Below are 22,904 nucleotides of genomic sequence, written 5' to 3'. Positions count from 1 at the left end.
CCCTCGTGCTGTTTCGTCTGTCCCCATGTTTGCAGGTCCAGTCTTGTTTAACTGACTCTTAGGCCTCCGCTGACACTTCCTGTGTCCTTTAGCTCATCCCTCACTTCAAATCCCAAGTGCATCACTCCCCACTGGCTGCTGGTTTGAAAAGAAATGCTCCCAAAGCCCCACTGTGAGACTGACATTATTTTGCACTCATCTCGGTGCCTCCTAAGCGTTTCGAGATCCTCCAATGAAAGTCATTACATAAATGCAAAGCATTGTATTGTTAAAATTTTAAATCATGACAGATTTTGAATACATATTTTTTGTGACTCAGTCATGAATAATCACAATTTGCATATAATATTTTCCTGTACTCAGCACACTCTCCTTCTTGCTTAATCCTTCTGACTCGGGCTGCTGTAATGACTCTAAACCTGAATTACAGAAGGAAAGGTGGATCGCCTTGCTGTTAACTTGATGATAAATAATCTTAATATACCTACAGGCAGGAATAGTCAACAATTATTTGTAATGAGCAGGGAGGAAACCCATAATCAGAGGAAACATCTCTCTGTTTATGAACAAGTGCATCCATTTTGCTTTCTTTGTATCCAAAGCAGTAGTGGCTGTCTAATAGGAATATTATTTCCTTGTGCTGATTACTGCAGTGCCAAGGGATGAGCTAATATTGGGACTTCACTTAATAAGGCTCTAGTCAAATGCTGGGAAATGGGCAGCAATGTCCCAGTGCGCTTATGGTCTTAGAGAGCAGAAGAGGCACCCAGTGAGAAAGTATAAAATGAAAAGTGATACATGATTCTCTGTCTTTGAAGTATCTTTGTTTGCAAAGGAGAGTTTAATTTTTCTTGGAAACACTGTGCTATTTATCTAATCAGCTGCCATTTTCTGGCTTCCCCTAAATAAATCGGCCAGGTGCCTGCAGACTCCCAGCTGTGGGAGAGGAGCTGAAATGCCTATGTGTGCCCATACCTGGAGAACACTGTCCAGTGAACTGGAAATCCAGAGTCCCACTCCACACACTTGTCCTAGATGTATAGGAACATAATTCTGCCATTGGATATTGCAGGCAGGAGCCCATTGTCTTTGTTGCCTTCAGAAAGGGACATGACCAGAGTGAGGACCTTCCTGACCAGGAGAAGCCCTGGGCGTCCTCCTGTACTGCTTTCCACAACAAATCCCCACTGCCCTTTTGAAGGCCTTTGCAATGAGTCCTCCCAGTAGCAGAAGAAATAGGCTCCTGAAGTTGGGATATCCTATGGTGCCTTTCATTATAGGGGATTTTAGCTGGGATGACTTCTTGCCTGGGGGAACAAATGTTTACTCCTGAGTAAAAGAATTGCCTTGCAACAAAGCTGTTTAACCAGATGCTGGTTTGCTTCATCCCTCTCATGCACTTGAATGGATTCTCATAATGCTCTTTTTTTTTTTTTTCTGGAATAATCCAACATCAGCTATGCTGACCATCCCACACAGAGCTATTTAGAGCAACTAAGAGCTGTTTTGAGTCTCAGAGCAAAAAGGCTGGTTCTCTTCACCCTTTTTCCTTCTTCCTTCATCCTACAAGTTAACCCAGTGCTGAGCGTCCCCCTTCCCCAGCCCTGCCAGTGGTGTGGTGCAGAAGCACTCACTGGGGTGCTTCTCTGGAGTCCAGGGCATTCATCTCTGCCCTCTGTGCTGTTTCTGGTGGGCTTTGGCCGTCCTGTTCAGAGCATGAATTAGTTTTTTGCTAGAGTATGATTAGCTCTCAGGTAGTACAGGTCTCGCCCTCCTCGTCTTTTCAAATGTAACTCAGCCATCGAGCTTCTTCCCAAACATCTCATATGAGCAGTTACTGAAGCCTATTTTGCTGTTTGATCTGGAAGCTGAACTCACCACTGCCAGATTGGAAAATAAACCACCACACAGCAGCAGAAAGAGAATAATTGCACCAGAATGATTTTGGTTGGAATTACTTGGGGTAAGCCAACAAACTCTCAGGGTGCATTTTCACACGCTGGCTTCGGTGGGGTAACCTGCCTGTGGTGAACCACCTGCGTGCAGAGCTCTGCTAGCTTCTGCTTCAGCTCTGCTAGCACCCTCTGTCTCTCACGGTTCAAACTCATTCCTCTAACTAGCTCAGCTGCAAGAAAAGACTGACTCTCCTCTCTTCATAATCAGTTTTAGTTAGAACCAGGTTTCAGGTAAGTTTTAGCTTTGGCTTGATTGAAGCAGAGAGTTCTGGTGAGCACTGCTGGCACCTACAGGGTGTGAAACTCCATCAGCAATGGACACTCTGCACAGTTTCCTTCTGGAAAGGGGGAAAAATTGTGTCCAAAAGCTTTCTCCAGTGTCAACCATCTGCCTTCAATAGCTTTTTGTGCTATTTCTACTTTGAACTAGGGGTGAGGTTTGGCCTTTTTCAGATACTCATTCATGCTTCTTCTTCATTGGTTTAAATTACACTCATCCATCTTGTCCATCAATATGTTACCTTGCTTACCACAAAGGTAATAAACTCCTGTGCCCATAAACACTTTGGTCCATGACTTCTCTCACATAAATATGCTCATTAACTTTTCTCCAGGATGACTTGCATGGGGAAGATGACATATATGCGCACTGGTAGGAAGATAAGAGTCTGAGGTAATTGGATTAGCTGTAATAGAAAAATGGGTGAGCTGCGGGGATGGAATTCGCCCAGGACAGATTTGGAGCACAGAATATCCTAGCGCTGCAAATCTGATAGCAAATTATGCTCATTTAAATGGCAGTTCAGGGGCTTTGTAAGTGTATATCCAACACTGAATGTGTGTATCATCTATAGGATGCAGGGGGCCATGGACCTACAGGGGCTTGCATACAGTATTCTTTGATGAAAAGGGGCCCTGAAGAATACATTTATTCAGGCTAAGAAAACTTTAGGAAATTCACTACATTTCATAATCCAGTAAAAGTAGTCACCCCAAAATTCTGATATAGCAATTTATTTTGCCTTCCCTCTCCTCCTTACCTTTAGCTCTCAAATCTGGAAACATCCCTGCTCCCTCTGTGCCATCCCATTGGCATCAGCTGGAGGCACTGCTCGTAGGGAATCTTGTATGTTTAGTTATTGTGGGAGGTTCCTCAGAGCTAGCTTGAAAAGAACACTATTGACCTTTAACCCAAGGAAGGATATTTAGAGCCATTTTTAATAGAAGACTTAAATAATGTGATTCTCCCAAAAGACTGGCTGTGGAAAGACAGAGCTAGGATAACTCACACATAGCGTATAGACACTCGTGACTCATATGCATCAACTGGACAAGGCGAACTTGCTCGGTTCTGTTGGCCTGTGAGGACCAATAGTGCCTTGTGTTAAAATGAAAAGTCTCTGGTACATTCTCCATGCCTCTTTTCCCTCTCTCCAATGACTTGCTCCTCCTGTTGATAAAAAATTAATCTTTCCTACTGATCTCCTTCCTGGAACAGAGGTAATTATTGGCCACAGTGGTCTGCAGGACCTGCAGGTGGCTCATGGAGACCTGAAATTTCATGTTCGACCTTGTGAAGCTGACCGAAGAGTCAGTTCTCTGGGGCTTCTCGATGGCTGAGCTCAGTTGGCATTGCCATGATGTCTGCCCAGGGCTGTGTTGCCAGTGATGGAGCTGTTGTTTCCAAACCCTCTTTAGCCTGTTTCGCTTTCATTTAATTTATAGTTGTCTCTGATAGTTGAGATTAATGTGTATTTTATTTTATGAGTGAACATGGAGTTCATTTGCAGGGTATTTATTGCTCCAGTCATACAGAGGAGATAAATCACCTGTGAAAGAAAATGTCCTGTTGCATGCAATGCGCTCAGTAAGTTTGTCTAAACTCTTAAAAAGTTCCCATTTAAGCTCTGCCTGGGGGTAAACTCTGTGAAACTAGGATGGAGCAGGAAAAGTGCAGTAAGCAATGAACAGGACAGGCAATAGCACAGGAAGCCAGCTCGTGCTGCCTCCCCCTTTCAGGGGTACTCACCCCTTACCTCTTCCCACAGGCTCTTAAGCTCTTATTCTATACTCAGTGGAGACAAACACAACATACCCACAGCCCTCTCTTGAATGGAATAAATTAGTTTATTTATCCATTTACTTGCATAGCTATATATTGATGTATTTATTTTAAAAAATCCCACTCAGCTACAAATGGCTCTCCACATACAAGGGTCAGGATTTCCAAAGACAGCTAATGATTTCAAGCAGCATTGTTGAGTGCTCAGCCTAAGACGACAAAGTTAACTTTATTGATATTTTTGGGCTATATCTCAAAACAGTGATGAGTCCATTCACCAAAACATTTCTGTGAATATTGTTTATGCCTTCTGTATTACACCAGGTCAGTACCAGTCCAACTGCTTACATTTTCAGATAATTTTCCACCCAAGCACATATGAATCTGCCCATTTCTCTATTTCAATATCACCTGTGAGGTAGCTAGATATACATTGACATCTCAGTCTGGCTAGGATTGCCCATTTTGAACTTGCTTTACAGTAAAAATGTAATTTTATTCTCTATTGTCAACCAATCTATTCCTTTTGCTTGTGCTGTAGTCAGTTTTGGTCTCCATTAAAAAGTGTCAGAAACAAATGTGCCTTGTTATCTTGCTTAGTAAATGGAGTAAGAGACCCAGTTCTGGCTCATCCCGAATGGCAGCTTCATCCAGTACCTGTAATGTATGATCATGTATGTATTTTGCTTTTCCACTTTGCAGTGGGTACTGATTGTGACATACTTCCATGCAAAAAACCAGTTGCTGTTACTGCATACGCGGCATCCAGCAACTCGATTGAGGCTGCTGCTATGCTCATAAGACTTTCAATTATAACACTAAGTAAACATAAGTTTTCAAATAAACTTAGCAGATCCTTTTTGTCAGCAGTTTACAGCGGAAACCTGATGATCTTTTTCTTTCTAAAATTTGTCATGTCTCCGATCCTGGGTATTGAAATACTGGAAAAAAACTGGTGTTTATTTTCTGATATTCATTCATTCAATTGCTTTTGATGAATGCCCCAAAATGTCATGTTTGATTTTGCTTTCGGCTTCTCACAGAAAACCTGCCTGTTCCAAGGGGACCTGTTGGATTAAATTAAATAACCATTAGATCAGAGTGTTGTTTCACTGTAATTTAGCAAAGCAGAGCAGGCTTCTTCTGCAGCTCAGAAGAATAAGAGTCAATCCCCTGCTTGCCCCAGCACCGTGCCCATTCATATCTCTGGGTATTTATGGACATCATACATACTTGCAAAGAACACGTACATGTTTGAGGTGTTGTCGTGGTTTTGTTTAGTAGGGGGGGACCTAAGGTGGTAGCTTCTGTAGGAAACTGCTAGAAGTCGCTCCCCTTTGTTCAGGGGACTTGGCCAGGCCTAGGGCGGACCCACTGCTGGCCAAGGCCGAGCCGATTGGTAGCAGAATGTCTCGTGATAACGCCTCTGCGATAACGTATTTAAGAATGGGAAAACAGAAAAAAAAGACAGAGGAGAGAAGATTTGAAGAAGCTGAGTAGGGGCAGAGGCGCAGAGGGGGAGGCGCAGGCCTCATGGGCCTTGCAGGCCTCACCCTCTGGCCTCTCGCCAGGCAGCCGACTAGGCCCGACTCGGTCCAGCCTGGCTGCAAGAAGTGGAGAGGAGATGAGAAGTGAATAAGATGTAAAAAAGATCCTGAGAGACATCTGCAAGCCTGTTGTGAGGAACGGCTGCAGACGCCAAGGTCAGTGAAGAAGGAGGGGGAGGAGTAATGCGGCTCCTGGCCAAGATTCCCCTGCAGCCTGTGGTGATGACCATGGTGGAGCAGGTTGTCCCCCTGCAGCCCATGGAGGTCCACGGAGGAGCAGAGATCCACTTGGAGCCCGTGAAGGACCCCGTACCGGGGGAGGTGGATGCCTGAAGGCAGCTGTGGCCCGTGGAGGGCCCGCTGGGACAGCTGTTCTAGAGGGACTGCACCCGTGGAAGAGATGACCCACGCCGGAGCAGTTCCACGAAGGACTGTGGCGTAGGGGTGGGACCCCACAACAGAGCAGGGGAGGAATGTGAGGAGTTCTTCCCCCAACCATGAAGCAGCGGCGTGAAACAACATGTGATGAACTGACCACAACCCCCATTCCCTCTTCCCCCCTGTGCCGCTCAGGCGGGGAAGGTAGTAGAGATAATGTTAAGCTCGGGAAGAGGGAGGGGTGGGGGGAGGTTATCTTGTTCTCTGTCTCATTATCCTGCTGTTTGTAGAAATAAATGAATAGTTTTCCCCAAGTTGAGTCTGTTTTGCCTGTGACGGTAACTTTAAGGATTTCTCCCCGTCCTTATCTCAAACCTTGAGCCGTTTTTCTTATATCATCTCCCCCTATTCTCTCGGAGGGTGGGGGGAGTGAGAGAGAGACTGCGTAGTCTGGTCCCGATCGGGGCTGAACTACGACAGGTGTATATCATTTCAGCCTCTCTGTGCTCAGCAGACCATGTGGAGAAGTCTGCTGGTTTACCAGACAGGACAAATAGCTAAACATAGGGACTGAACTACACTGATAACCATCACAGATCCAAATCTCTGGATGTGCTTACAGTAAAGGTCAGGACTGAAAGGCCCCCTTCTGAAAGAAAACAAAGCAGAAAACAGAACAAGTATGAGCTGAAGTGATAAATTATAGAGGACTTCATGTGGAGAAATCAAATAAATCTCTCTGTATTTTTAGCATGCTCACTTTCCTTTCAGCAGCTCAACAGGAGGTTCAGTTGTCTCACCTGGCATCTTATTAACACTGCGCTGATTGGTGAGCGTGCTGGAATGGAGCACCACTGGCACCTTGGTTAATCATGTCTTCTAGGAAATTGTGAAAATGACACAGGAGATACTTCACAAACGGCGAGCTGAGATTTTGCTGCAAAAGAAAAGGTTTGTTTTCACAGTAGGTGGTAAATAAATCTAGCACTGTTATAGATCATAGCTATAAGTCAGTTTTCAAATGTTCTCAACCCCATGTAGCATCTGTCTTATTCGGGAGTCTGATCACAATCTTTGCTTGAAATGAAAGACGGAGTTTCTCCTGCATTTGAGCTTGCTTACTTTCCTTTCATGTGTGGCTTTTAGAGCTATTCTTTGGAACCTAGTATTTCAGAATACTATTTTTGATCAATATAATCCTTCTGCAGTGATTTCCTTATTTTGAACTAAAAAACTATTTCATGAGCAATTCCCCACAGAAATGTTCCTTTTAGTCTTATGCACTACTTGGATTTTTCCTCAGGGATGGAATGTTATTTTTCTTTTTAATTCTCTTTAAATTGCTGACACTAATGCTCTCTATAAAACTTGTTGTGGGCCGTGTTCTGTATCTCATATATATTTGGGATTAAGGAGAATTTATTATCATGTGGTCTTAAAGTAGCTTTTTCATAAGTCTTGAGTGCACTCTCCTGTCGGGTGAGCGCTGATTATATATCATAGGAAAAAAAAGGTTTTAAAAATAGATCCAAGAGTGAGAAAAATCTGAAGGCTTGAGATGAACAATTAGAGAAACAAGACTGGGAGGAATTTGCAGCAAGAGAAAAAATCTTAGCTCTCACAGAGGATGCTCAAGTGGGTGATGCTGTTTCTTCTGAATGGGAGAAGTTGTGGCCTAGGAGGTGACCCAGTACTGCTTGACACCATGATGGCCAGATGAGACAGGACACCTGAGCACACCTCCCACCAAAATATAGGATTTGGAATCTGGGATTTTGATTCCATTCAGTGGGGCCGGGGACATTCACAGCAGAAACCAGAGTCAGCCGCTCAGAGAGCTCAATGCACATACACACACACTGCATATATAAATATACATGACCTTCTGGAATACCTATCAAGCTGAAAATCCACCCTCCCCCCCCCGCTTTGAATGAGGCTCTTTTCAGATACCCCAAATCAGACACCTAAATATGGAAACTCCCCCAAACCCACTCCATTTGGAATGTGTTAGCCTGGCATTTCGACTGCTTTTGGAAGAGGTATGTAAACTCACAAAGAAGTATTTTATGCCTTGCACTTAAAGTGATTTCAAAGGCAATCATTCATTGAAGAAAAGAAAAAAGAAAGTATACTACTTCTCAGGGATCTCTAAAACACACATGTAAAACAGAAGTTTTTGTGTTTTGTGAAGGGGAAAAAATTAGAGGTTAAAGATGCAAGTTACAGAGAAAAAATGCATTTTAGTGCAAAAAGAAAGGTTATTCTAAATAATGTCATCCTAAAATTAGTATTACTCACCACAAGCTTGGGAACTGTTCAGAATTTATAACCTTGATAACTTCAACTACAGCCAAATAGATTTAAGTGGATCAATTTTTAATATGTGTAACTGCAAATCTGACAGAGATAAAACCCTTTAAGGAATCACAGGCTCAACTTCTTGTTTGAACTTAGCAGTCATTTCATTAGATTTGACTTCAAAAAAACACCTTGCCATGATTTAAAGTCATAAATTATGAACTATTCAAGTTGCTCACTGAAAATGTATTATTTAAAGAGGTACTTGAGAAGTAAGCAAACGTCAGCAAGCTGTGTATTTAACAGGTTACATGTTTCATTCCCAGGAGATCATTTCACACTGGGAATGATCATGCTAACTTGTCAGCGTGATCTAGTGGTACGAGCAGGAGGGCAGAAGTTGGTGGTTACAAGGCAGGCGGTGTGTGACCTTGAGAAAGACATTTCACTTCTGCATTGTTTTCTCACCTGTAAAATAGAGAGCAGGAGAAAAGCAATGTAGCTCTCCTGGGGTCTGCACTAAGTTAATGTTTGTAAAACACTTTGAAGCTTGCAAATGGAAAAGGTGCCAGAGAAGTGTTGTAACTTCACTTATTTCTAATTATTTTTATTTTTTTTTTCAAGCAGGGGTCAAATCCTCAGATATGGCCTTTTTAGATCACTTCTGTGTTACAAAGAGATTGTAAATCTGCCCTCATAGGGCAGCTAGCAAGAATCCCTGCACACTGTAAAGCTGCCTGTCTATTTATTTCTGCTGCAGTTTGGTTCATACAGAAATCTTCAGCTTCTTTTTCACTTGAAAGCTAATAGAAGACATATGATAGAGGTAAAGAATTAAAATCTTTGTAAGAAAACCAGAGTTTCTCCATTCTTGCCTAAACCAGCCTCCCAGTATATCCATCACACCGGCTGCTCTAACCAGCACTTCAGCTCACTCATCTGGTTGCATTATAAAAGCCTTAAATCGTTAACTTCCGTTGCTGTTTCTTAACTCCTTGAACTAGTAATTGGCACTAATGACTTTAACACTGGCTGTCTTCTTAGTTGACTTTGATTCATGCATATATAGACAACCCTCCAAATCATTTAAATTTTTAACATGTCACCCTTCCCAGCCTTGCAGACTCCAGCTGTAATTCCCGTTCCTGACTTTCCCATCAGCAAAATTTCTACCTTAAATGTTTTGTATCTCTGAAGCCAAATTGCTGCACACATCATCTTCTGATATTGTATATAAAATTCATTCCCGCTTAAAAAAATATCTCCAGGGCACTGCTTTTTGTTCACATTTATCTAAATAAGAGGTTTGCAGCATGGAAAAAAAAAAATTAAATCATGAGAGGTCAGACATTAATCTGAATGTTCATAGCAGTGATCAACATTGTAGGAGGACAAGATTGTGTCACAAAGAATACCCTAATAAAAGGCGTACGGGTTCAAATGGCCCATGCAAGGTCTGCTGCCAAGGGGCACCGCAATGCTGAGTCCTTGTCCTTCTCCTGGTTCCTCCTGCGCCAGGGGACCTGATGAACCCCTGGAGGGTCCTGTGCAGTCCAGGATGTTGCTTGGTTGGGGAGCATCTGTACCTCTTGTAAATGGTCAATTATGATTCATCTTGCCCTCCAAAGGAAAGGTAGTGGTACATTATAAATAAAAAATGTCTTCTGTGCTTGATTAGTGCTGGCTGTCATGAAACCCAGACTGCTGGGTCATATGCTTTGAGTCTGGCACCTCTTTTTTTCTTGCAGTCATAAAAAGCCTTTCAGGAAGGCAAATTTAATAGCAAAACATCATTGAATCACGGGCTAACTCCCATTGCGTAATTGTAACCTCTAGCTCTGGGAGTTATTAGCTAGGATGACAGGCTTTGCATTTATTTATTCTTCCAGTGGCAGTGAGAACATCAGAGAGCAAAGGTCCCTAGGGAACTGCTCCATCTCATTCCTAATTGGGGTATTTAATAGTTTCTACCAGAGGCCTCTTAAGGTTGAATGTGAGCTGTGCCCTATTAGCCAGAAACCGCTGTTCAGCTAAGTGACAGACAAATCTTTTAGAATGGTGTTGTTATTTTTAATATACTGGCCTAAGGCTTTTGGGTGAGAAAAAGGGAAAAATAATTACTTAGTACTGAGAGGCTCAGGCACAATTTAGGATCTATCCCAATCTATTAAGGCAGGATAATTTCTATATTGTATATCCAGGAGAATAACCAGAAATTAGATTTGCACGTACAGAAACAAATGGCCTTTCTTTTATAATTGGTTCCTGCTTGGAGGAAACCTGTCAGCACATTCTGTGAATGTATTTCAGCCTAATCCAGCCTGGAAACACCTTAGTGATTAAATTCTCCTCCTGCAATATTTGGTCTCTAGGGGACTTCCTCACCCTGGCATTAAAACTAACCAGGCATGCCTTGTAGTCTCAGAGTTCAAAGCTCACTCCCCATTCAGTGCATTGCCAGAACCCAAGATGGGTAAAGTTTTTTACAAGATTGTGAGGTTTTGCTGTCAAGGACACTGGCTTTTTTTGTTCCAGTATTGAATATATACTGTAGAAGATGAAAGAGAGAGGCTCTAAGTCCTCAGAAGCTCTCCAAACGCTACCTGCCTGATGTTGTCCAACAAAAAGCTAAGATTTAAAGTTCAAAATAAACATGAATTTCACCCATGTGTTTTACTGAAAGGTGATTTTCAAAAGAAGAGAAAACTATGAAAGAAGCTCGTGCTTCTTTCTGTTTCTTTTTGATGGGCAAATCTTGACAAATGTCTATTTCCATCTTTTGGCATCATCATGGTCGAAGTCCCATATCAAGCATGTGCACACACTATCTCAGATATCAACCTACTTTTGCTGAGTGTCTTCTTTATAGCTCCCATAAAAGCTCTGTAAAGCCCAAATTGCCAGTCCGCAAGACGCTTTGTGCTAGTTGGTACTTCCACCCTCTGGAGGACAGAGGGTACATAAAGAGAAAGGAGAGAAGGGACTGCATTAAGGTGAGAGGAAAACAAATTACAGACCATGCTCAAAAACACAGGATATTTAAGGTATGGTTTGAAAGTATAGTAAATCAGAGCTATCATATATTCAGCATGGCTTATTCCTCCTTTTGACGTATATTCTACCACAGCAGCAAGGATCCAACCAATCATCACCTTTTTTCCCATTTTTATCGTATCGCCTTTATTTGCCAGTGCGTTGTGCCAGATCTTCTTCATCATCAGACATCAGCAGATGTCCCTGCTCCTTGCAGGGGGGTTGGACTAGATGACCTTTGAAGGTCCCTTCCAACTCTAACCATTCTATGATTCTATGATCTTGCAGTGTATCTGAAACAGGAGGTCATGGTATAGATGTCTGACAAAGCAGAGAGGTGATGTGGAAGGAGCTGGTTATTAATTTTGAAGAAGAATGTGTGTACATGGCAATAACAGCCAAACAAGCTGATGGCTTCAGGGAAAGAGGACATGCTGAGGGCCAAACCTTGACTGTGGTAAGCATATAACCTCTATATAGATCAACAAGAGTTTTCTAATTAACTTCAAGGGGGAATGGGTTAGTCCTCAGTCTAGAAGGTCATGATTTAAGAACCTCTGCTGTTGTACAACTGCTCTACAACTGTGAGGGAACAGATAGAGCAACCAGCTTTATGTATGTGCTTTTACCCCAGCTTCATATATCACCCCTTACCCATCAAACACTCCAGAGAGACTGTATACTTGCAGCTTTGTGGAAAAGAACATGAGACAACTTGCATGCAAGCAAATTGTCCTGAGATATGTGCTTACATTAAAAAAAAAATATCCTCTTGCCTTGTTCAGCTCCTGTCTATAAATCTTTCCTTGGCAGGTTTATTAAGAACAACTGGCAGAAGCAGCACTGTTGATAGCTGAGATTCTTGCTGTCCTACAAACCTGTCAGCCAAGTTCCAGGAGCAAGTATAGAGAATCAATAGTCTTTTTGGCAAAGAGAAAGAGCCAACATTGATTCTTCCAGCTTTGGCAGCTGTCTTTCACACTCTGCCCTTTGACGTGAGCTCAAGGCCTGTTTTAGGCATGTTGTGGCCCCATTACAGCCTTGTAGGTTGTTCAGCGTGGGAGGAAGAAGGAGAGGCCTGCAGAGCCACATCTTCCCTAACTTCCATGAGTTAAGGATGGGGCAAGTTTGACAAGACTTCAGACTTTCAGAGGGATAGACAGGGCTGGGTGAAAAGGCTCCTCTCACCCCTTCCTGGAGAAAGAACTCTGTCTTGGATGTTCGACCATCTGTCAGTGTTTTTATTTTGAGGAAGTGTTCTCAGTGGACTTCTGGAGAGATCTGTCATAATTTAATATATCTGACTACATAACAAGATACGGTCCAGAACTACCACTAAATTAATAATTGTAGACTACAGTCCCCAGCTATGGTATAGACATACAAAAGCTTGAACTTGCAAAGGAGCCAGTTTGCTGAGATTTAACACAGGCAAAACCAGAAACATGGTTTATCCACATTACGATAATAAAATTTACCATGCATGGAGTCATGATTTTGTTCCTTCTTTTCTCTCATATGTTCCTGTCACAGCTCCTTAAAAACAGTAAATAATACTGCATTTGACTGATACTGCTTTGCAGACCTCTTCAGTATTTGCTTTTTCTCAGCTCAACTGTGTTTTGAAATGCTGTGCACCTCTGCAAGAGCCCAGTCAGAGGTGGGCAGAGGATTTCCTTTGTAATGATTAGTCTTAATACTAAATACTACCTCATAAAGCCATCACTCATAATTTAACTTCATTAAGCATTCTTTGTTATACATCTTTAATTCATTAACCTTGGCATTGTCGGCATGTTGCCACAATCAAATGCAACTTATTCCACGGTGTGCAACGAGAGCCGAGGGCAGATCTCACACTGGGCTGTTGTAATGGACCTGAAGTGCCTGTTACATGTAATGATGCACACTGTTCTAAATGCAGGCATCTAGCAAGGGGAGAGGATGTATGTGCTGGAGGTGACTGGGCATATGTCCAGCTGCTGAGCTGGGCACACCCAGACCTTTAATCTCAGCTTCACCAAATACCTGACAAATTTTCTAAAGCCCAGACTGATTCCACCCTTGAGCTACAGCTAAACTTTAATTCACTACGGGCTGTTTTTACTTTGCTTACTTGGATGCTGTTCTCAGAGGAGAGAACTGACATACAGGCTTTGCACAGCATCTGCTATATTTTTCAAACTGCAGATAATCAGTGGATAATGCAAAATGATATAATTTGCATCAGAAAGATAACTGAAAAGCCTCTTACACATATTAGGGGGCATAATTTAGCCCTTTGATGTGAGAACAACAAAAGAATATTAAGGGCAAGTTCTGCTTTGTGTAATATGTGCCGGTAAAATAGCTGAAGCCAATGACATCCTGCAGATCTCTGTCACCTTTTTTTCACGTTGACAGGTCTGTGGCCAGCTCCCAGAGGTCCCTGTAGAGCAGCACGAGATATAATAAGCCCTGCACCCAGCTGTTTGGAAAGGGTAACTTCCTCAACTCAGGGAGTCAAAAGACCTGCTAAAGCCAAGCACTCTCTCTAGTGCTACAAAGGGAAGAAAAGTGATAAAAAGCACCCTGAAAATTTTTTTTTTCAATCTTGTTATAGGTAAGACTAATTGAATGGCTCAAAACTATCGTAAGCAATTTGTCTCTGTGTTATAGACAACAGACCTGTTTTTCAAGGTGATGATTACATTGGCTTCCCAGCAGAAGCTCAATCAAATCTGTGGTTATATGGTTTCTTTCTAGACTGGACAATATGGCAGTTCTGGTGTTATTCCATAATGTTTTTGTGGGTATGAATTTACCAAATGCCTCCTAGCTGGGCTCCCTTTCAGTGGTGGTGTCAGTCCAGACTCCACCAGCAGGAACCCCTTGTCTCAACTGGATGTTCTGGCAGGCTTAATTCCTGACTTTCTGCCTGGTTTGGTCAAAGCAAACACAAAATGCCACAGCACTTAGGCCATGTCAATAGTTTTTAAGAGCCACCATTTCCAGTAAGCTCAGGAGATAGCACGGTGAGACTGCTGCATCTTGCAGGCTGTGGTGTGTTAAGGGAAGATAAAGTCAGTTACTGCCACGTGTGCAAACAGAAGAACAACACTTGGCACTTTCAGCTCTATAAATCATATTTTTGTTCAACCTTCCCTACAGCCCACATTCCAAGAGATCACTGAGGTTTCCACCAGCTATTAGTCTTCAAAGACAAAAGATTAATTCTGTTTAGAAAGGTTAAAAAACATTTGTGTTTCTTAAAAAACCCACAACATAAAGATGGTAGATTTTACAGATGAATATGATACTTCTAGGAATCAACAAGCCCTTCTGATATCTAAGATACTCTTTTCCAGAACTCCAGATTTTTATCCAGCCTCTTGACAGTGTAATTTTCTTACTGCATCTGAATCAACACACTCTGCTAACAGCAAGGCCCATTGCCTTTTCTGCTTAGTACCCTTTTGACACCTATTTATTGGCTTCATTCTGGTGTCTGGCCATCCTTGTCCTTAGGAAAATACCTCAAAGTATTCTGTACCTTTTAATTACACCAATTAATATTCCAAACTGCCTATCAGCTATCAGACTTTGAGCTGGAGGCTTAACAATATTTTATTGCTAGTGATTTGTCCAATTCAAGCTATAAATCATCCATCAGTGTTTTGATGACAAATAGGGTAGGCATTTATCATTGCAAATAATGGATCTAACTTGGACTTCACTTTCTTATTCAGATTATTGCTAAGTTACACCAGTACGTACAAAATTAAACCCCCAGTCTTCTGGCACTGAAGACCAAGGTAGCTTCCATGGACCTGAGCCTACGGCATCAGTAGAAGATCTGGCTCCAAGTGAAACTTAACTGAATGAAATGGCTCCTCCTGCTTTTGTTAAACTCAATGGGAAACACCTACTAAATCAACAGGATCAGGATCTGGCCAGCTGGGGAGTCTCTGTTTACAGACAGACCCGTTATTCTCCTATTTTGTGTGTTTTGAACTCCGCAAACTCCTCTGACTTCCAAGAAATTACTCTGGATTTACAGCTGTATAAATGAGAGCAGAATCAGGCTCCAGAGAGAAAGAAAGCAAGGCCACTAAGTGGATTTGTGGATTTCCTTGGGGGAGGTAAGAAAGTTTGGAGTGACGTGTGGGCTCTTTTTTTTCTTTTTTTTTAACCTTTTTTCCCCCAACAAGTATTTATTTACATTCCATGGTTTCTTTTAGTACTGGCTTTCAACCATACACCTTGACATTTTGGTCCCCTGTGCTAAAAATATACCTGGTTTTAATATTCTCGGCATTGACTTATAAAAACTTTTAAGTACAAAGCCCTAAATCAGTAACAAAAGCCCTCTCCTATCTCAAGAGGAATGACTGATGCATATGAAGACTTGAAAGCTGACACAAATGTCTTTCTCAAGCAGATAATGAAAATGTCTCCATAGAATATACTGGGGGCAGGGGAAGCTGGGGGAGACCAGAGGAGCCGCTGTGGCTGGCCGGCTGCCTCTGCAGCAGCCAGGCCATAGGAGCGCAGGTACAGTTTTATCTGCTGTCTCTGACTGAATTAGGGGGCTTCCCCCATGGCTTGCATGGGAGCCTTGTGCGCAAAGAGAAACACCTTTTGTTTTTTTTCCCCCCAGATCTCTCCACGCACTAGTGAAGAACACAACACTTCTTAAAACAAATATATACCGTTGCAGGTTTTTTTTTTTTTTTTTAATTAGCAGTCATCAGAGATGAAGTTTGCTTTCCAGGATAAACCTCCCTGCCTGTTAGAAGGAACTTATGAAAAAAGGGAATGTAGGTCTTCCAAACTCAACCACCTTCCCTTTTCCTACACTTTAAGAAAGGACAGTAACAGAGAACAAAGACTCATGGGCACACTGAGCCTAGGAAAAAAATGGTGTGTGTTTCATTTGCTGTTTCTTTCCATAAACTGAGATAATACGTACAAATCACTTCACCTCATAGTGCTCATCCTCCCTATTTCTAGACTAGGGATAAGAACTCAGGCAGAAGATGTCATTAAGAAAAAAATCAATGCCTGGTGGCAGGTATCACCTGTCACTACCATAGTTTGATAGATTGCAGGCAAATCCTGACTTCTTTAATGGGCATGAGGGTGTAGGAGTTTCTTGCTCATTCATCCTTATCGTGTGCCCTGAGATATTCTGAGGAGAATGCTCCTGAAATGCAGGTCCCTTGGCTATCTTAGTACTTCATGTTGGTCCTTTGTTGACTTGTCTCAAGTAACACTGCAGCCTGACCGCAGCCCCAGAGTCCCTGCAAGGGAATTTAGAGCTTGTTCAGAGCTTTTCGTTCTTGTAAGAGCTAATATGAGTAATATAGGCTGGACTGCAACTGCTGTGCCTTGACATGACTTCTTTAATTGCCAAGGACCTGCACCGGCTTGCCCTGGTGACCAAGCTAATTTCATTTACCTGGTAAAGCATGGTCACATCCTTAGGATGTAACAGGGGTAAACACACAGCTCTGCTCCCAGTGAGCTGAAGCAGTACTGTGAGCCCACAAGTTCAGTAAACTGTGGAGTAAAGAGAAAAACAAATTGAGGGTTTGGTTTAATTTATTTATTTGTTTCGTTTTGTTCTATTTTGTTCCCCCACCCTGTTCTCCCCCTTGACTGGGGCATTAGTTTGGGACATGAGGTGACTGAGGTTGCAGTTGCTGTTCCAGTGAAAAATTAATAACTATTTCTGAGTTTAGTTTTTATTATTTATCAAAAAACACAACTTCATCAAAGCTAAGGGGTCTGATGAAAACTTAATGCTTTTGAGAAAGCCTGCACTGGTGGAATATTTCACTGAGTGTAATGAGAACAAATGCCTGAACTTTGAGTGTTTCAGAGACAGAGTCCCCAGCCAGAAGGAAGGCTATTTGACTTTGTTCACATCAGCAGCAGCCTTGGGAAACAGATATTACCTAGCAAGCTTACTGACACTGGTTCTGCTGAAATTTCTCAGAGATGGAGAAATGGCATCGGGAGTGGTGGGGCATGGGAAGAGGCACTCAGCAAACACTTGCAGGAGTTTCAGGGCACATTACCCCCTAGGCAGCACTTGCAGGGCTTGTTCAGGTTATAGCAATAAAGTTTTGGCAGTCCCGTTAAACAAGCAGAGAGCAGGAGAGTGAGGACAGGCCCCCCTCAGGCTTGTGCTCTCTGTCCTTGGCCTGGAGATCCCCTACTTGAGCATGGTTTGTGGTGAGACATTGCATCTGCTGATTTACTCTACGTGCCATGCCCTCTGCAGTGGTTAACAGGCGTTGTGGTCCCCATGAGAAAATAACTTTCTGTTTAATTTTGGAAACACTCTTAGTGGAAATATGTTTGAATACTTGGAAGATCTCCAGTTAGTCCTGCTCTGCTAGCTGCCTCCCACTGCAGATGCAAAGAATGGCCCAGTGCTCCCTCCTGCCTCGTTGCTCGACTCGTTGCATGCCAAGGGCTGCGCAACTGATGTTCTGGGAAGAGGGTCAGTGGGGATGCACGGTGCTTCATGCAGGCAGGAGTGTCTCTCATCTGTCCCTTTTCTACCCTAACAGCACATGCTCAACACCCAAACAAAGTTACAGCCACCTGCTGAAGGTCTTAATTTAGTCACTGACTTTATGCAAGGAGGGTGAAAAACACATATGCACAGAGGAGAGCCGAGCAAGCTCTGTCCAAACCTCTCTGACATGGTGTTTGAGGTGTCACCGCAACCAGCCCAGAAGCATGCTGTGGGTGCACGAGAAAGCTCCCAGTGCCCTGGGTGTGAGCTGAGCATCCCTACCCTGGGCTCTGTCCCACGCTCTGCTCAGCCTCCTTCCCTGCGTGGGCCCAGGAGAGCCAGCCCGCCACACCGTGCTCCTGTGCCCCGTCTCTGCAAGGCAGAAATTGCTGAACGCTGCTTTAACTTCAGCTAGGCAACTCCCGACTGGCAGGAGGATGGGTCTCAAAGTCCCTCTAGCCCCATGCATGTAGGCAAGGAAGTCATACGGCTGCATATATCATGTCATTGGTATTGGGAAGGCATTTGCAGTAAAGCTGAAGGTGATGAGGATTGGAGTCTCAGGCTGCAAATTGACATAACGTGCAGGGGCATCAACCTGAGTCCAGGCAGGAACGGGTGGCACTTCTCACTGAAGGGCTTCAAGAATGGGATAAGCCAGCCTTTAGTAGACTGCAGTCTTGCTTAACTGGCAATATTTCTCTACAAGTGGATAAACCAGGCAGTTCTAGAGGCAATGGCAATCCTTTAAATTGGTTGTTTGTTTTTGTAGAATGGCTTGCCACTGTTTTATGGGACAAAAATGTACTCTCTGCAGCTGCTGTCAGTCAGTGCTTTTGAAAGCTTTAATGGGGTAGTGTCTAGTATCTGACTATTCCTGCGGATTAATGAGACCCCCTCTCCTCCCAGTTTTTGTTCTAAAGTCCCTAAATATATTTTGGTTTTACTCCCAGGAAATCTCTTCCTGGTGTTTGTTTCTTTTCTTGTGATTTCACTTTGCAGTGTTGAAATAATTCTTTCCCATGTTGTTCCTGTGCACTGTTCCTGCTTACTTTTAAAATTATTCCATGCAGCTTCGTATTTGTTCAAGCAGAAATGCTTAAAATCTCTGCCAAGGGGTGTTGTTATCAGGGGTAATCACCCCCCCGCAGAGGTGAGAAGCAGAAGGGGTAAATGAGTACCTCGGCTCCCAGGGGCAGTGTTAGCCAGCAACAGCCACGCTCCAGGAGCCGTCTTAGAGGTATTGTGGAATGTCTTGTTTTTCCACATAAATCATTTAAAGAAATTACTGTGATGGCTGGAAACTTCTGGCTGATGCTAAAATGTCTTAAATGAAGACACAAAGATAAATCTTTTAAGCACTTAGCATCATGCCATGTTCCATTAGTCCATTATTATTTAATTATAGGGAAAGGGCAGTGGCAGGGAGGGGAGCAGGGCATTGTAAAAGGACTTTCTCCTTTAGATAGGAGGCAACCAGAGCATGAAGCGAGGGTCAAGCTGAGGCCACTACACTTTCAAAAGAGGCAGAAGGATCCTTGCCTGCCTGTCCTGTAGTGTAGGGGTATCTGAGGTGGCTTTAATCACCATGCAGACCTCTGTGAAACTGTTTTTGCTGCTGCTTTGCCAGCTCCTAGCGTTACTGCTGCAGGAGATCTCCTGGCCTTGTTCCCTTCACATCACAGGGCAGGTGTCAGCCTCAGCCGCACGGGAGAGGCTTCATCTGGATCCATACACCCGTGAGATGGACAGTGGCACCTGAAGTGCATGGTGACTGCAGTCTACCTGAGTTTGAGATGCACATGTTTTGCTTAACATCTAGAAAAGTAGCACTCTCTTCTTCCCATCCTTCATCTTAGTCATCATTCCCATTCCCTTTTTTCATCCTAGTGGTGGGAAAAATGGTGTCCAAAGACACTGAGAAGGCTTGGATGCTGCTAGCTCTAGAGAAGAGCATTAGGGCACACACAGGGAGGGAGATCTGCTGTGCTTGAGACAACCTGTTTGAGCAGGTTGCGAAGGGATAAAGACTGAGCTATGGACAACATGGCTTAGAGACTGTGTTAAAACGCCCCAAAGCTGGGGTGTGGACACTGTCTGTGGGCTCACACAGAACTCAATGCTTGGCACACCTGGTTGTGACTCGTGATTTACGGCTGATAAAATTGCAAGGAAGGCATATTCTGCGATCCATGTTCCACGCTGCATCCATTGTGCTTACTCTTGCAAAGCAGCCGGAGGCCATATATGATGAGAAGAGGTCTTGCTGACAGCAATGTGCATAGGCCCTGCTGGTGCTGCTCTAGAGCCACCTCTTCCAGCCAGTTCCCCATCCATGATCCCCTGGCACAGGAGAGGGCAGTGCTGCCAGCTCTCCATCACCCACAACTACTTTATCCACATTGTGGATTAGCTGCTGCACAGAGAGGGCCACAAAAAGCCAGTGAGGTGCCTGCTGGACCTGCCCAGGTACCTCCGGCACAGCCTGCAGCCAGCTTTCCCTGTTTTCCCATTTCTGAAGCACCTCAGAACAGAGCTTGTGATTCCAGAGCAGTGACTGGGAAGCCTGGCTGAGACAAGAGCAGGGCTAGCACGCTGGAGACAGGGTTCTGGAGAGGAGGTGGCCGTGGGCTGGGGTGTGCTAGCATACTGGAGCATCCACAGCAGATGTGAAGAGGCAATAGTGAGTCTGAAATGTTGGCAGTTGTTGCAGCAGTAAAGTCTGGTGAGGGGCACTTTGATCATCAAACACATTTTGGAGGCAGGGAGCTTGGTACCCGGGACTGAGGTGTTATCTATCTCCACCACCCCCTGCCATGGACAAGTTCCCTGAACTGGGAGTTATTCTCTCATAATGGCAATGTGAACCGGGTCAGACTGATCTCAAATACCTTCCTGTTTGATGTGCAAAATGAAAGGGGAGAGCTCGGGATTATGCACTGAAAAATGGTTTCTCCATGTATTTAAATGAGGTAGGGTACATGAATTCATTATGATCTGAGAACTCTTCAAACACTGCCTAAGTAGGTACAACAGCCCCAGATGAGCCTCAGGACTAGCTGCTAATGCACGTATTTGAGAAACTTTCCTTGGATTTTTCCCAGTGTCTACTTACAGCTCCAGAGCTCCAGCTTGTAAAGAGCAAAAGGTACGCTAAAAGAAGCTAAAACCTGCAAAAATATATTCAGCCTAATTTAACTCTCAGCTGTGAGTCTGCAATTCTCAGGACTTCCCCTCCACCATGTAGACAGGAAACGAACTCTACCTTGGTTTAGGCATTACTTGTGATAACTATTATAATAATGCTGTAGCAATGAACAGACATTTTTATGTTGCACAGAAAATAATAATCTTTCTATAGTGTCATAATTTTGAAGCTTAAAATGATCACTGAGACCATAAGATTGCTATGATCATCTTCTCTGACTCCTTGATTTTATTTTTTATTTGCTTTTAAAAACATTTAATAGAAAATTTTATCTTACTGTAATTTTTGATAAGGCTGCAGGCAACAAGCCTGGCATTGCTATTTCCTACAAGCAGCCAGAATCAGACCCCGGTCTGTGGGATATTTGTTTGCTTACAGGTATGTAAGAAACTAAGGAAGAGCCCTGCAGCTGTAATGAAGACATCTCCACCCCCTTGCTCGGTTCTGCACGTTGTCTCTGTAAGTCTGTGCACAGATATACCTTATGTCTACATCTAACTTTTCTTCTGTGCTAAGGAAGCATTTTCATCCCCCGCACCGAGCATGTGAGTTCCTTCCCTGTGTCATGCAGGGTACAGGTTGCAAACTGCAATAGTTTGCTGGATCTCCAAAATGTGGCTTCAGCTTTCCAAACCTTCATGGCAACTATGGGGGTTTCAGTCCATTAGCAAGATGAGCTGGCGGCAGTGTTAGCTCTCAAACCCTCCCAGAGAGTGAAACGTTTCCCACCACACAATGCCAGCACAAGGCACACTGGTGGGAGGGGAATGAGCTACGTCCTATTGTCCCCTGGCTGGCACTGGGGCAGCTCCTGCCCTGTGGTCCCATGGCAGGAGATGGAACCTGCACTCAGGCTCCGGCAGGTCTCCTCCAGCCACCCCTCCTGCCATCACCAGCCTGTTCTGTGGGGTGCCCCGGCGCTGGGCACAGCCGAGCAAGACAGAAAGCGCAAGTGCCTACCTGTGATCCCTCATGTGTTATTTCTGAGCCTGACTGAGCAAATGCCTGACTCCCCTCCCTTCGCAGGGTAAGTTCTTGGTCCTAGACCAAAACCCTGGGAAGTGAAGTCCTTTCAAGTCCTGTTTTCAAGAGCAGCTCAGCTTGCTGAACATCCCCAGACACAGACAGAGTGCGGTTTAAAGACAGTCCTTCACTTCTAAGAGGAAAAGGTCATGAATATCAGTCACTCTCAAATTTAAAAGGCTGCTTCTTCCTAATCAGGGAGCTGAAATGTCACTGGCTGTTCTCCGCAGCCAATGCTTTGCTCTGAGATTGTAAAAAATGCTCAGTGTTATTATAGACATCCCCACACCCCCAAATGAAAGGGGATCACTGGCTGACCAACAGTCCCCACCACCTGGGACCAGGTCTCTCACCGTAAGTCCCGCTGGGCTAGACACTGGGCAAAGGCGTGCTTATGTCTGCAGTGCAGTGCAAGTCACCGGAGATGAAAGACCAAGAGATGAGGGAATAAGGGATGTACCTCCAGCCTGGTCCCTACCCACAATGCAAGCAGTAAATCACTACTGCTGTGCTGGCAGGAGCTAAGCTGCCTTACTGGAGCGATACAAAGTGCAATACAAAGCAATTTCTCCCCTCTCAGGGGCTGGCATGTGTCTTGGAGGAGCAGGTGATGTGCAGCCACACATTGGAAACCTCACAATTAGAAAACCAGGTGGATCTGCCTCAGCAAGAGAAAGCACACACTGTCTCCTCGCATATTATTAGTTGTATTTTTAGTATTGGTTTATATCTTGCAAAGAGTAAGTGCAGCACTCAGCTGTGCCCAGAGGCAGCTTTCGTTTGCCTGACCATCCCTTGCTCAGCCCAAGGCATCCACGCAGGTCTCCCTGAGCTTGGCAGCATTACAGGGATCTGGATTTCACACGGATGAACTGATCTCACATAGCTG

Source organism: Chlamydotis macqueenii, chromosome 5, assembly GCF_036417535.1.
Source record: "Chlamydotis macqueenii isolate bChlMac1 chromosome 5, bChlMac1.mat, whole genome shotgun sequence".
NCBI lineage: Eukaryota > Metazoa > Chordata > Aves > Otidiformes > Otididae > Chlamydotis > Chlamydotis macqueenii.
Note: the sequence above shows the minus strand (reverse complement) of the source record.